Source organism: Oncorhynchus gorbuscha, linkage group LG24 (genome assembly GCF_021184085.1).
Source record: "Oncorhynchus gorbuscha isolate QuinsamMale2020 ecotype Even-year linkage group LG24, OgorEven_v1.0, whole genome shotgun sequence".
Taxonomy (NCBI): Eukaryota; Metazoa; Chordata; class Actinopteri; order Salmoniformes; family Salmonidae; genus Oncorhynchus; species Oncorhynchus gorbuscha.
In genome coordinates this window covers 7,291,437-7,307,051 of record NC_060196.1, presented here as the reverse complement: position 1 = coordinate 7,307,051, position 15,615 = coordinate 7,291,437, and the positions used below count along the sequence as shown (strand labels likewise).

The following is a 15,615-nucleotide window of genomic DNA, read 5'->3' as shown; positions in this document are numbered from 1 at the left end:
TAAGACAAGGGAAGGCTGTATAGCCGAATGCTGCTTTCCTGCTGCACAAGGTTACCCAGCCTGTAGGGCCTAGGCCCTAAGTGTGCAGCTGCCCCTTGTGAATGAATGGCTGATTACTAAATGTTAATGAGCCACTATCAGCGGGTAAACCAATCTGCCTCACAGGTGCAGTGGTGACGCACTGTTGCATGTTGACACCGGTATAGTCAGTATTCAGCCGGTCTGTTCCTGCCTGGATTTTTCACTTTTGTTTACCTGTTGTTTAAAAAAAATGATTCTGTAGCTTGCTCCCGGAAGGAATTCCCCACACCTTCGGTGTCAGAAAGATCAAGAAACACCCCAGGTGTCTTCCTTGATGGGGAATAGGGTGCCATTTCCGACACACCCCTGTTACTTCGTATAGCCACTGTAGAAGTAAAGTAGTGATTTAATTATGGTGTACTCGGGTCACGTTATGTAGTTGAGTTGTAAGGCCTCACCTTCACATGGGAATGTTCACCTATACGGCGTTGATCCTAGATTGCCTGTTTCCTGCTACATACTGCTACATACAACTCTGTTTCTTTGCATAGCTCACGGTCTGTATCTTTACGTAAGTCCCAAGTGTGTGACTTAATCTCTGTCTTAAGGCGTCTTTGTGCATTTGTTTCCTTTGTTATCGCCCTGTGTGAGTCTAACTGGGCCCGTCTGTGGGAGACTGGGAGAGTGGAGGTGTGCTGTATCTGTTATGGGGTCTAGTTTTCAGGGGGATAAACTGAGATACCAGGATGAGACCAAAACACATGGAACTGAGAGACCCCTAGAGCCCTGAGAGAGGGGAGATCATTACTTTCTCTCACCCCAGACGGCCCTGTGGCATGTTTGACTCTGTGATGACCTCAGATTGTTTAACACACGATGCACTGACATCCCCTTCTCTCTACTCAGCCTCCACTGACAGCCCTAACAGAGGGGCCAGGCCGGGAGAGGAGAGCAACCCCCAGTGTGGCCTGACCGAGAGTCTCGTGAGTAACCGCTTCACTTCCTCTCCCTGGGGATTGGGGAGGGAGGGTGGGTGTGGTGGATTTTTCCATGATCACCAGCTGCATACCTTTATGCACAGTACAGATGTTAAGTGTGTATGTGCACTGTGTGAGGCTGACAAGGAGAATCTTAACTGCTTCACTTATACTCCCATGGGTATGGGGGGGGGGGGGGGGGGGGGGGGGGGCTGTAGAGGCGCGTGTATGTTTCTTTTGGGTTGAGGCTACAGGAAACCAGACAGATATTTAATAGCTAGCTAATTAGACTCCTTTCTTTCTCCTTCATTGACTTCTCGGTGGAGGCTTAATGCTCAATTAAGCTTTCCCCCTTTTTTAGGCTGATTTATCCCTCCCTCCTCCTGTCTTTTCACTATCTTAGTATTCATGACAGTCTTTCCACTGTGTGGCCATTTTACCACGACTTCATTCTGCTTTCAACTGTGAGCCCGCTCGACAGCGCCTCGTGATTTACCTCCTGCCCCTTTCTCCTCCAGTACAGAGATATACTGATACGTTATTACAGCCTCTTTATGTTACTGAGGACTGCTTCTGTTAGGCTTAGTCTCTAGGTGAGAGAATAAAATCAACACTAACCTGTACCTTTGTTCTCATAACTTCCATGTAGGGATATCAAACAATATTTAACCCTAATATGAAGAGTCACTCCAACATTTGACTACTTTTCACATTGCGACATATCCCCAGGAACAGTTAACCTATACAGTATACTGAAAGCTAACACCAGAAGGCTAGCCTAGCCTGTAACATCAAAATGAGCCTACCAAGTTTGAACATTTAGTTGTGAGAGTTGAGTCCTGCTCTTTGACCTGCTCTGACAATGAATTTACAGTGATACTTCAAGGTTTTGGCATTGCTTCTCCAGGGTCTGATGAATTCATGGATACCATTTTTATGTCTTTGAGAGCAGCTTGTAGGAAGTTGCTAACTAGCGTCAGTGCAATGACTGGAAGTCTATGGGGATCTGCTAGCTAGCAGTCTGAGACTTAAGCATTCAATAGACTTCCAGTCATTGCGCTAATGCTAGTTAGCAATTGCGCTACTTAGCAACTTCCTTCAAACCGCTCGCAGAGACATAAATGTTATCTACGAGTTCATCCGACTCTGAGAAAGTAGATAAAGGGCCTCATAGCCAAAATCTAAGGATCCCTTTGACTACCAGGGTAAGCAGTTCATTGTATAACAGCATCCTCTGGCAGGCTCCCCCTGAACCATTTGGAGAGGCGTTTATTGTACCAGATCTCTCCTCAGGAAGCGTTAGCCGTGTGTCGTCCCTCCGGAATGAAAGGGAAGGGAACAATGTCGAAAGAGGGAGAGAAATGATACGGAGGGAGTGAGCGAGCGAGCAGGAGGGAGGAAGGGTGAGATGGAGAGGGGATGAACGGGGGGAGTGGAATGAGAGAGATCCACCCTCCCAGCCCTTCTCATTGTTCTCAGGGATAGAGGCAGGAAGCCTCACATTCACACTTCTGCGTCAGGGGAGGTTTTTTTACAACTACCTATGAAGAAACAGGAGGTTTATTAACTTTGAAGCGTCGCTGTCGGTGTTGCTCAGGCTAATCTGTGGGCAAATAGCGAGGGAACCTCGAGGGGATGAGATCACTAATGAGGAGTTGTGTGTGTGTGTGTGTGTGTGTCCCACTGTTGGGGCGAAGGCGCATAGAAGCATGCACAATTGTTTTGGTAGTAACTTTAATTAATTTGAAGTAGGTGTTCACCATCTTTGTTTCCTGATGTTTGTTCCCCAGTTTGAAGGTGGATTCTCATATCGGCCTCTCCCCAGCCACTTAAGATTAATGAAAGAGCAAATATGTGAATTCATGCAGAATGGGTTCACCTTTTAGTACGTGTGTATCCTTCCATTGTGTGTGTGGGTGTGGGGGTGTGTGTGTGTGTGTGCTGTCGGGAGCTCTACCTCCTTACAGACGAAGTGCAGCCAGTCGAGACCCTGAATAATTCATTGCTGGCATGCTTTTGTAAATTAAAGGTAAAGTGATTGGATAGCATACAGAGAGCCTCATACGGGGTGATCTCTCTGCTAACTGTTGAATATTTAAAGGGATGGTCCTGACTGCTCACCTGCATTCTAAAACTACAATTCTGAGGCTCTCTGACGGTTTTCTAATGTGACACCATACCTGGGGATGTTAATAATGGGTAGGTTTGGGTTGGAATCCCAGGGGAGCACAGTCTTCATTCTTCCAATGTAGTTTCCTCAGGATGCTAGCTGGATGTTACCTCAACCCAAGCTAAGGTTGATACGTCTGGGCTCACTGGTGAGAAACCGTGTCGAAGCAGGTGAGCGGAGTTAGAGGTGCACACTTTTCTTTAAAGAACAGTTGCAATAGAAGTATGCAAGTTGGGTGTTTTGAAAAACATGCTGACCACTGGCTACGTGTAGTTGATTTTGTCCGACCACACCAGAGGCGATCATGACACGCAGGTTAAAATATCAAAACCAACTATATTACTTTGGGGGCAGGTTGAAACACATGAAACGTTCATGGACATTTAGCTAAGCTAGCTGTTGCTGGCTAGTTTGTCCTGGCAGATGAAGGTTGTGGTGTTATTTTAACTGACGTGCATATGGTCATTGTTTTTAGCGTATTCTTTGTCGATTTTATTTTTGGGAGGCCGAGTCATGTGTTTTTCTACTCCAACGAACCTGTTTTTTTTGGTGTATTTCAAACATCCACGTGGCCAGTGAGGTTGGCGTGTAAGGCTTTTCACCTTGCCATCGATATTAGAACAGTGTAGGCTATTCACCTTGCCATCGATATTAGAACAGTGTAGGCTACAATGAATGGATGTCACGTCAGCTATCAGTCATCACTTGCTTATTTCAATTATCAAATACTGTGTGTGTGTGTGCCCAGTTAAGAACTGCTGTAGTGTTTGTCGCTCTCACATGGTGTGTTTGGTGGCACCGCCTGCTCCCTCTGGTTCACACTGTGTGTGTTTGGTGGCACCGCCTGCTCCCTCTGGTTCTCACACTGTGTGTGTTTGGTGGCACCGCCTGCTCCCTCTGGTTCTCACACTGTGTGTGTTTGGTGGCACCGCCTGCTCCCTCTGGTTCTCACACTGTGTGTGTTTGGTGGCACCGCCTGCTCCCTCTGGTTCTCACACTGTGTGTGTTTGGTGGCACCGCCTGCTCCCTCTGGTTCTCACACTGTGTGTGTTTGGTGGCACCGCCTGCTCCCTCTGGTTCTCACACTGCCTGTCTGTGTTTTTATTAAGAGAAACCTTTTGCTGCAGAGTCCCAGCAGCAGGGCTGTTGGTGCCTCTCTCTCTCCTGAAGGAAGTAACTTAATTACAGTCTGTAGACTGTAAGAGAGGGGGAAGAGGACCAGCTTGGTTACCTCCCCATGTTTGATATAGTAATTAGGTAATATCCACAGGAACTGCTGTGCCCGTCACAACAGGCGCTGTCGCTTTCATCTTCTCAAGGTACAGGGAGTTACTGGACTACATTCTTCCCCCAAAATATTCTTGGTTTCTTTTTAAAGGATGAGCTAGGTGTGTCTTCATTCAGCTGAAGAGACTGGTCATATTTTGAATTTCAGACTGTCTCTTTTTACTTAGAAGAGGTGTGAAGCAGTGGTGTAGGGGAAATGTGGGATCAGTTCCTGGAAGAGGTGAGCATGTCTTCACAAGTACAGACAGAGCACAGGGAGAAGACAAGTAGACCGTGGCTTTGTCATATCCTGAGGTGAAAGCAAGGCACTTTCCACATCAGCAGAGCAGCAGAAGGGAAGAGGTCTGGGATTCAACCAGTCATCCTTTGTGTCACTCCTTAATCAGTCCCCCACCGCCCACAACTCACACACATCCCATGTAAATAATTTAAAGGCCCTTTCCTTTCTCTAACCCAGCAGCCAGGGGAAGAAAATGGCCAGCGCACAATTGATGACACAGGACAGCAGAGGACAGTAGAAATGGCTGCTGATATACTAAGGCTGCACCTGAAATTGCACCCTATTCTCTATGTAGTGCAACACGTTTGACCAGGGCCCGTAGGGCCATTTCAGTTACACTCTACGGCTTTCAGCAATTGCTAACAGGGCCGGATAGTAAAACTAGCTGCAGATGCCCCCTCTGTTAGTGGCGAGGCTTTAAACAACTTGGAATGGCCGCGTCACGCTGTCAGCTTACATTTGAGCATAATGAAAGGGCTGCTCGGAGGGTATTTAATCCGCTGCGCTTTTTTGTTTAACGTTGGAAAAGTTTATCGGGAGTGGATCCATGCAGTGGGAAGTAATCTAGACTGGACTGTGAGAAGTACTATAACATGTTGAGAGAACAGTCTCCTCTCTTGATGATCTATTGGCCCACCAGACTTTAAATGCCTGAGTTTCCCGTAGGCCAACATCTTCGGTTATACCGGGATCCTGACCACAATACCAGGGTAATGTGTTTAAATGGCACCGGAGTAAAACCTGCTGGCCATTTTGTTTCTGCTTTTAGATGTTGCTTCTCTATTGTGGGGAACAGGGGTGAAATGACTCAAACACGCACTCAGTTTGCTGTGGCGTGTTCTTTGCTGTTACTGTGAGAGCTGGGTAGTAGGATGGTGCTGTTGTTTGTAGGTGGCGCTGTGTACGTTCCCTCGTCAGAGAAAAAAGACGGTCACAGTCACACACTTCAACCCAGTCATTCATGCTTCGGAAGCTCCGGACGAAAACAGGAAACCGCCCTGCACTGTTCTGTTCCTGGGGCGGCAGGAAGCTGTGGCTTCACAGGCATCGTTCACTCTTGGAGGGCCCACCCGGTCCACCCAGAACATTGTTGTTGTTCAGCACGTCAGCACGCCAAATGTGACATTCCTCTCTGTTGAAAATAGAAGAGGATAGCCGCTTGTAGGCCTGTGGGTTACTCGGCCTAAGCATTTTGGTTTGTTGCTGAGGACGTCATGCAGTCAGTGGGCCTAAATCTGACATTTCTGTTGAGAATAGAGGAAGTAGTTGTACCTGTGTTTCTCATGCTGTAGTGGAGGGGAAGGCATTGTACCGTCTTTCCCCACTAGAGGACAGTCTAGTCAGAGGAAATGGACACTGCCTGGTCAGATGGAGTGGAGAGAATCATCCTTCACTGGCTCCTATTGTGTCTCTCTGTACAATGTCATAGGAGCGGTTACTGTTCGCCAGAGAGATTCCCTGAAAACACGCCACTTCTATACGGCTACAACATTTTAGTTCCAAGTTAGGTGAACGTACACAGCATGTTTTTTTTTTTTTTTACCTTTATTTTACTAGGCAAGTCAGTTATTTAAATTTAAATAAATAAATTATTATTTACAATGACGGCCTAGAAACAGTGGGTTAACTGCCTGTTCAGGGGCAGGACGACAGATTTGTACCTTGTCAGCTCGCGGGTTTGAACTTGCAACCTTCCGGTTACTAGCCCAACGCTCTAACCACTAGGCTACCCTACTAGCGGGTGGGTGTTAACGTAAAGTCACAAAAAAAAAAAACTTTTTATTTTTTAGCTAGATTGGAGTAAGATTTGCCGAACGGTATTCGCCTTTTTTGAGGCTGGTATTTTTTGACATCTAGGCCAGTCTTAAAAGGAGACTCCAGTCTCAAGTCAAATATAGCATAGTTTGATACATAATCATACCTAATTATTCCACAGAACTCCTCTTCCTGGCCAGTCGCCATTGTCCTTTCTCCCAGTGTGTCAGCAGTTTGTTAGGTAGGCCCACAGCAGGATCAATGAGGGCAAAATGATCCTGAAACATACTTATTTTGATCCCCACGAATTAGTTGGGAAGAGATTAATGATCGAGGAAAAAGGCAGAGATTTTAATGAAGGACCCAGACCTTGCTTGATATAGAACGACAATGGTAATTAGATGATCATTGAATATTCCGCTAACAAGTCACTACTTTGTAAATGGAAAGGTTGGAATCGATGCTTATTCCCCACATCCACTGTCCGCACGCCACTCTTAGAAAGGGGGAAAACGTTGGACAAACGCTATATAAACACTGCATCACAACATCAGTGACAAGTGGATAATGATTTTGCAGGCCAGGAGTTTGTGGAGTTTTAAATGCACTCTCACCTTTCTCCATTTGAAAGTCCCTAGGCCAATCTGGGAATTCCCATGACTCAATGCCGTGCACCCCTAGCCCGGTGTCCTAACTGAATTTGCTAGATATTTCGCTGTTTCACGTCCCTTCAGCTCCGAAGCCAGGCTAAGCTCACCCCACCCTAGCCCTATGTTTGGCTGTCTGGTCGGTGGCCAGGCCTGCGGCCAACATCAAGACAAACTGCAGATTTACTGTCCGTCTTTACAACCGCATCACAATTAATACTTGGGAGTGGATCATGTCTTTACAGGTGGTTTCCTCCATCAGAAACAAACACAAGACTGTTCATCTGCAAATGCCTGCTTTCTGCCTGGGATCCTTCATTGACTTAGCAGAGTCAGACTCAGTGGCAATGAAAGTCTCTGTAGGCTAAATGTTGGCAGTGAATACATTTTCCCATAGCATGATATTGGCAGTGGAACATCATTGCCATCATGTAGTCGGGACTACAGCTGTAAATTAGCGCTTAGCTAAATGTGGTGCCACTTCTCAGTGCCCTGAGTCTATATGTTGCACGTCGTCCCTGTGTAAATGAACGTAATAAATCAACTCAAACAGGAAATAGGTCTGAGGTTCTAACCATGCTCCTTGTCTATTACCATTTGAAAGCTTATGCCTAGTTTTCCGACCGTTCAATGAGTTGACGAGTTGATGAAATTAGTCATGATTCAAGTATTGTGTGTTTTATCTTTCACCTCAGTGCTATAGAAAGAAACACAGGCTTCTCAATATACTGGTGTCAGATTTAGCCCTAGGTCTCCTCCTGTTAGTTGTTACAAAGGTGTCCTTCCTAATACACTCTGTTTCTGTACCATGTGTGAAGGTGTAGTTCTGACATACTACAGTGCTACCGTAATGAGTGATGCCCCCCCGCAGACACACCTGTTCCCTCAGCCGTGTACTAGTCACCCACAATCCCTCTCTCTCCATGGACTGAACAAGTCTGTTCACACAGGAGGATGATAGCCAGCATCACACAGCCTCTGGCTACTGCAGCTGCACCTTTGATCTCAGGGCTCCACGGACTCCCTAGGTACTACTGCACAAGGGAATTGCACTCACACAAGTGTCCAAAAGCATTTAGACATATTCAGGGAATGATTTCTGTTCTGATGAAAAGAAATGCTGCTTTGTAAGGACTCTAGGGTATTCCCTAGGGAAGGCCTCTCCAACCCTGTTCCTGGAGAGCTACCCACCTGTATGTTTTCGCTCCAACCCCAGTTGTAACTGACCGTATTCCGCTTATCAGCTAATTATTAGAATTGGGTGCTCTAGATTAAGGTCGGAGTTAGAGGTCGACCGACTATGATTTTTCAACGCCGATACAGATTATTGGAGGACCAAAAAATGTAATCGACCATGGTCGGTGTCCAAAAATGGCAATTACCAATTGTTATGGAAACTTGAAGTTGGCCATTCCGATTTATCGGTCGGCCTCTAGTCGCAGTGAACCTACAGGAGGTTAGTGCTCCAGGAACAGCGCTAGAGTGAACCTACAGGACGGTAGCTCTCCAGGAACAGGGTTGGAGTGAACCTACAGGAGGGTAGCTCTCCAGGAACAGGGTTGGAGTGAAAACCTACAGGAGGGTAGCTCTCCAGGAACAGGGTTGGAGTGAAAACCTACAGGAGGGTAGCTCTCCAGGAACAGGGTTGGAGTAAAAACCTACAGGAGGTTAGCTCTCCAGGAACAGGGTTGAAGAGCCCTGCCCTAGATCTTACCCTGTAGGTGAATTATACCCACTCAAGTGTCCAAAATTAATTTATTCAACAAAAAGTTCTGATAACAAAGTTCTGATAGATAGCTAGGCTTCGGAAAAGGTGTTTCCATTTGATAGCGTTAACATGGCAGGTAAAATGAATTTCACATGAAGCCGGATGGTCAGACATCTGGCTGAGGTGATTCTTTTAATGGGTTCATTCCTGTCTGAGTTATGACTGTCTGAATCATGTTATGTGGTGTCTACTCTGCATCTTAGTCAAACGTATTATACACACACACATCAGTAGACTAGGAGAAGATTTCGCCTTGTCTGTAACAAGACTAGAGCCAACATACGGGTAGGGCTGAACTCTAGAGAAATATAGTCCCAAAATGACGTGTTTCCAATCTAAAGTTGGAGTCTTTGAGCGAGAGAGAGAGAGAGGGAGCCAGAGTAGTAAACTACAGCTAATGAACCCATGCTGCTCCCGGCTCCATATGGAGGAGTGACTGCCTCTCATTCTGTACTTGGCAGTACCAACCTCCCTCGCTCCACCCTCCACTCTGGCAGGATTAGACTGTGTGCAAGGTTGCCTTTCAGACCAGACTGAAATCTTGACCGGTCAGTATTATGTCATGGGTAACCTCTGACACAGTTCCATCTCCCGAAGACTCCTCTTAACTCTTTTGGACGGTTGAGACCATTTCAGAGGACTGGGAAAGACACACAGCTTGTGGTAGAAAGGTAGAAGTGGCCTAACAGTGTCACCTTGTGGTGTATTGGTTGTCCGTTGTCTCCACAGTGGGAGGAGCGGTGATGCTTCATCTGGAGTGTGGGCTAACATGGTTTGTGTGAGGTAATTGAATCTGTGGTGCATTAAAGTAGCACTGCCTCACTGTAAATGGTGTGCTGAGATGCCTGCGTCTCGTTGAGCTTGGCTCAGCAGTAATGTACGCCCAAGACTCACGTCTTATGTGACCAAACTGAAGAGTCAGCTCAGAGACCGACTGAGGTGACAATAGGTACTCAAGCTAGGGAAAGTGATGGAGATGACAGGTGCTATCTTGTCAGTGACATTCATGCTTTGCTTTGTTTTATGTGGTGTCCATGTGAGTCTGGAAATGAAGTCAAGCCCGTCAACAGCTGATCTTGCCCTGTGCTAAAGTCTGGAATTTCACAAGGAGACTTTAATGTGGTGTGTAGAGGATTTACTGGCTTTCATCATGAGCCTGGTTTCCTGCTTCTCTTTTATTTTACACCCCCTTTTCAGTTCCCTTCATTTTTGTTTCCAACCTACCTGTTGCTTATTACATTTGGTCCTAACACTTGTCATCTCCCCTCAAAGATTTATTTTCAGGGTTGAAGAAACACCCAATGCAATGAATGGGGAAACTTCATCACCTGAACATAGATCTTGCAACTCCAGGCCCAGCCCAGTGTGTACACCATCTGCAGAAGGGGAAAGCTTTTGTAGCCTGGTCTGGCTCCACACAATGGAGCTGTAATTGTATGGTGTTGGCTGTTGGAGGCTAGCCGCTCATTCCTGATTGCCGGTGACTGATAACTCCGTCAGCCCCTGCTCCTCGCCACACACAATGGATGTTGTGGAAACTAGCCTCCGGTCAAAACAATGGTTGGATTTTCCTGAAGCTGCCGCCTGCCACCTTGTACGCCATGTGTGTGTTTCTGTATTTCTTAAAATGCACGCTCTCAAAAGACGTGGTGACCTTTTTTAGGCTATTTCGGGAGAACAGTTGGAGTCTGAGATGTGGCCTTTTTTTAATGACTGCGTGGCTGCCTCTTCCGCCTCACAAGTGTTTATCTTTAGGCTAAATTATCCTAGACTGCACTAAAAGCCTTGCCTCCACATCCTAGCTGCAGAAATATAAACGGGATCCTTTTAAAGTAGTCTAATGTGCTTTCCTTCACTCTAACTGTAAGCAAAGCCAGTTAGTTTCCCTTTCATCCCGTTCAGTCCATCTCTCCCTCTCTTCCCCCTTTTTATCCCATTCAGTCCATCTCTCCCTCTCTTCCCCCTTTCATCCCATTCAGTCCATCTCTCCCTCTCTTCCCCCTTTCATCCCATTCAGTCCATCTCTCCCTCTCTTCCCCCTTTCATCCCGTTCAGTCCATCTCTCCCTCTCTTCCCCTTTCATCCCGTTCAGTCCATCTCTCCCTCTCTTCCCCCTTTCATCCCGTTCAGTCCATCTCTCCCTCTCTTCCCTCTGAAAACCTCCCCCGGTACTGTGGTGCAGCGAGTCGCTCCGCCCCAGGGATCAATATCGAAGCCGGGAGCTGACGCAGTGAAAAGCAATATTTATAAATAATGAACTGGATGTTCGTTCACCCGCTCTCTCGTTCTCTCTAGAGAGGAAAATAACAAAATGCTCAAATAGGCGATTATTGAACCCAGAATAATAATGGTGTGCTGACGTGTGCACAGTCCTGTCTTTCCCACACGGTAGCTTGCATCAGCCATGCCGAACTAACCGAGGGAGAGAGAGAAGGGCCTGTATCGTTGTTGCCAAGTTTTGAAGTTTCCTAAGTGGCTTTTTGTTCCCTCTGTCTTTGTGATTTTCAGTCACTCTGCCGAGAGACTTTTTAATGTTTGCTTTGCATAGAGAAATTGTGACTTTGTTCTCTCCACTCAAACTAAAGCTGTTTCTCAATGTTCTTGTGATGTTTACATTTGTCATGTTTGTTTGAACAGCTGGTTGTGGTCTTACTGTTTTTCTCATGCTACATCTTGATCTTTTTTATTTGCACAGCCTCTTTTCATTTCAGGATGTCTCTGGGCACACTGTTCCAGGCAGTAGGCTTGTTGATTTAAACAGCCTCTTTTTAATTTCAGGATGTCTCTGGGCACACTGTTCCAGGCAGTAGGCTTGTTGATTTAAAACAGCCTCTTTTTCATTTCAGGATGTCTCTGGGCACACTGTTCCAGGCAGTAGGCTTGTGGATTTAAACAGCCTCTTTTTAATTTCAGGATGTCTCTGGGCACACTGTTCCAGGCAGTAGGCTTGTTGATTTAAACAGCCTCTTTTTAATTTCAGGATGTCTCTGGGCACACTGTTCCAGGCAGTAGGCTTGTTGATTTGCACTGTTTGTTCCAGTGAGGTGGCAATAGGGGATCAATCTCACCCTCTCGCTCTCAGTTTGAATTTAAATTCAAAATAAGGACTTTATTGGCATGGAAAACATATGTTAACCTCTTAAGCGCACCCGACACGCAGGCGTGCCATCTAGCCATCTGGAAATGCAAATGCGCTACGCTAAATGCTAATAGCACTCGTTAAAACTCAAACGTTCATTAAAACACACATGCAGGGTACTGAATTAAAGCTACACTCGTTGTGAATCCAGCCAACAAGTCAGATTTTTAAAATGCTTTTCGGCGAAAGCTTGAGAAGCTATTATCTGATGGCATGCAACACCCCGAAATACCTGAAGGAGACGTAAACAAAATAATTAGCAGAGCGGCGCTACACAAAACGCAGAAATAAAATATAAAACATTCATTACCTTCGAGCCTCTTTGTTGGCACTCCTAGATGTCCCATAAACATCACTATTGGGTCTTTTTTTTCCCGATTTAAATCGGTCCATATATACCCTAAATATTGATCTATGAAAAGTGTGTGATCCAGGAAAAAAACAGTTTTAAAACGCAACGTCATCTTTTAAAATTAAAAAAGTTGACGATAAACTTTCACAAAACACTTCAAAATACTTTTGTAATCCAGCTTTAGGTATTAGTAAACATTAATAATCTATCAAATTGATCACGGGGCGATGTGTATTCAATAGCTCCACGTCTTCAAATCATGTTCGGAAATTTCTACGTCTGTATATACTCTCACACACCTTCTCTCTCAATTATATTCAATGGGCTTTATTGACATGGGAAACATGTTTACATTGCCAAAGCAAGTGAAATATCTCTCACCCTATACAACAATCAGTCATGACTTCAAGCAGCCACTGTCCTTGTCACAGTCCTCACCTGGAGAGAGGCTAACTGCTGTTGATTTCTAGCTAAAGTCCCCTGTTATCGCCCCACTGAACACAGCCGACCAGCTGAATACTGAACAGTCAGACCCAGACTGTGGTCGGCAAGGGACTGTTGTGGTCTGTGGATCCACATCTCTGACTTCTGCTATATGTGGAGCGATAACACTTCTGATAAGGTTGAGGCGTACTGCTCAGCACAGTAACCTAGTCTTCCTATCTTTTGGGATATTATACTGGGATATTCACCACCCCATCCTATTTCATACGACACCATTTAAATGTTATCGCTCTCTGTGTTTTGTATGGTACTGAAAATTCTCTGTTTTCTCCTTTACCGATTTGGCCCTAGTCTTCTGTCTGCACATTGGTGGTGGTGATTGTACTCTTAAAGGTGATTATCTTTTTTATCTGCTTATTCCGGGGCTATTTATATCAAGCTGGCAGGGTTCCTCGAGCACAAGCCCTATTCTCCTTCCCTCATTCTGCCTCAACTCATCTCCACCCTCACCATGGCCTCTCTCTCTCTCTCCCTCTCTCTCCCTCCCCAACCTATCATTTTTCTCTCAAGGCCTCATGGCTTCATCAACTCTGATAACTATTCAGTGATGAGGTGAATGATTTGCCTGTCGTCGTCTCCTACTCTGTGGGGGCGCATCGGTGCAGGCTCCATCTCCATCGGTGCAGGCTCCATCTCCAGGGCTAATCGGGTTAAACGCCTGATAAGGTGAGCGAGCAGTGTTGTTGAGGGTGGGAGGAGGGAGGAGTGTAGAAGAGGGATGCTGCTGGAAATTGTACTGGTCTAAGACACATCCTGAGCTCCCCTCCCTCCCTCCTTCTACAGCACTGCTCGCTCCCCTTATCTCGGGCGTTTAACCTGACTCTCCCTGGAGATGGAGGCTGTACCGAGCGCCCACACAGAGTAGGAGATGACGTCGGGCAAGCTTTCTCTCTCTCTCCATTTATTTTATCTGTGTATTTTCTCGCGGTGCTCGAGCTTTAAGCACCGGTGATGTGGTTTCCCCCCGTATACACTTCCAAATGGCTTGCCTCACCTTCACCACAGCAGAGAGAGCATCTTACACTGAACAAAAATATAAATGCAATAATGTCAAAGTTTTACAGTTCCTATAAGGAAATCAGGTTATTTAAATAAATGCATTAGGCCCTAATCTATGGATTTCAACTGACTGCGAATACAGATATGTATTTGTTGGTCAGAGATACTTATATATATTTTTTTTAAAGGTAGGGATGGATCAGAAAAGTTGATCAGGCTGTTGATTTTGGCCTGTGGAATGTTGTCCCACTCCTCTTCAATGGCTGTGCAGAGTTACTGTCGTACACGTCGATCCAGAGCATCCCAAACATGCTCAATGGGTGACATGTCTGGTGAGTATCCAGGCCATGGAAGAACTGGGACATTTTCAGCTTCCAGGAATTGTGTACAGATCCTTGTGACATGGGGCCGTGCATTATCATGCTGAAACATGAGATGATGAATGACACGACAATGGGCCACAGGATCTCGTCACATTCCAATTGCCATTGATAAAATGCAATTGTTTTCGTTGTCCGTAGCTTATACCTGTCATACCATAACCTCACCGCCACCATGGGGCCCTCTGTTCACAACGTTCACATCAGCAAACTTGATGTCTGATAGCTTGTACAGAAATTATTTGGTTGTGCAAACCTACAGTTTTATCAGATCTCCGGTTGGCTGGTTTTAGGCGATCCTGCTAGAGGTCCTGGGCTGGCATGGTTATATGTGGTCTGCGGTTGTAAGGGTGTTTGGACGTTCTGCCAAATTCTCTAAAATGACGTTTGAGGCGGCTTATGGTAGAGAAATTAACATTCAACTCTCTGGCAACAGCTCTGGTGGACAGCATGTCAATTCCACGCACCCTCACAACGTGAGACATCTGTGACACAACTGCACATTTTAGTGGCCTTTTACTGTCCCCGGCACAAGGTGCACCTGTGTACTGGCCATGCTGTTTGGATGGATTGTCTTGGCAATGGAGAAATGCTCATTAATCGATGTAAAGAAATTTGTGCAACATTGGAGAAATACGCTTCTTTTAGGATCTTTTATTTCAGCTCATGAAACATGGGACCAGCACTTTACATGTTGCGTTTTATATTTTTGCTCAGTTTGTATTGTGTGGAATATGGAGGAGAATTTGATCGGCTGTCTCTCTTGCTTTCATCTGATTACCTTTCTGTGACCCGGGAGTGGCATATAATTAGGATAATAACGCTGTCTGGTGCTCTGCCGCTCCACTACTTAGATGCTCCCTTCTAACCCTCTCCTTTGTATCCAGCTGTCCCTTGTGGAGGGAAGGAGCAGAGCCACGGTTTGGATTTCTCCTAACTCCACTCCGCTCTATCCATGCAGCACTGGGTTGATTGACGGGCTCCTGAGAGCACCCATGTCATAAAAGGACAACGAACTTTGATTGGCGACTCGGCGGATCGGCTCTGAGCGGCTTATTGCCAGAGCTGCTGGAGGGAGGGGGGTAGGCAGGTACAGTGGTGGCAGTCAGCGGTGTTGACAGGGACAATATCCACATCACTTAAGCAGCCTCATCCGGGGGGTTGGGGGGTGGAAGCAGCAAAGAGGGAGAGTAGGAGATGGCAGTAGCAGCAGAGGTAGTATCCCCAGCAGCATCCTGCTCCAGAGTGAGCTGGGCAGAGAGGGAGGAGCCTTGGAGAGGAGGCGTGTGTCTGGATGCTGCGAAGAGAGGAGCGAAGAAGAGAGTGGAAGGAGGAG

The 15,615-nt window shown here is 46.2% G+C and overlaps 1 protein-coding gene across 4 annotated transcripts in view; it reads left to right on the top strand.

Annotated features, from left to right (window-relative positions):
• Positions 1-15,615, top strand: part of LOC124013403 (F-box/WD repeat-containing protein 7-like) — a 271,295-nt gene that overhangs the window by 38,747 nt on the left and 216,933 nt on the right. For 3 of the 4 annotated variants that reach the window (XM_046327736.1, XM_046327737.1, XM_046327734.1), the window contains exon 2: positions 928-1,004. The exons of the other annotated variant lie outside the window; for it this stretch is intronic. The gene's annotated coding sequence lies outside the window, so the exon portion shown is untranslated. The remainder of the gene's footprint in view (positions 1-927; positions 1,005-15,615) is intronic. 4 annotated transcript variants of the gene reach the window in all.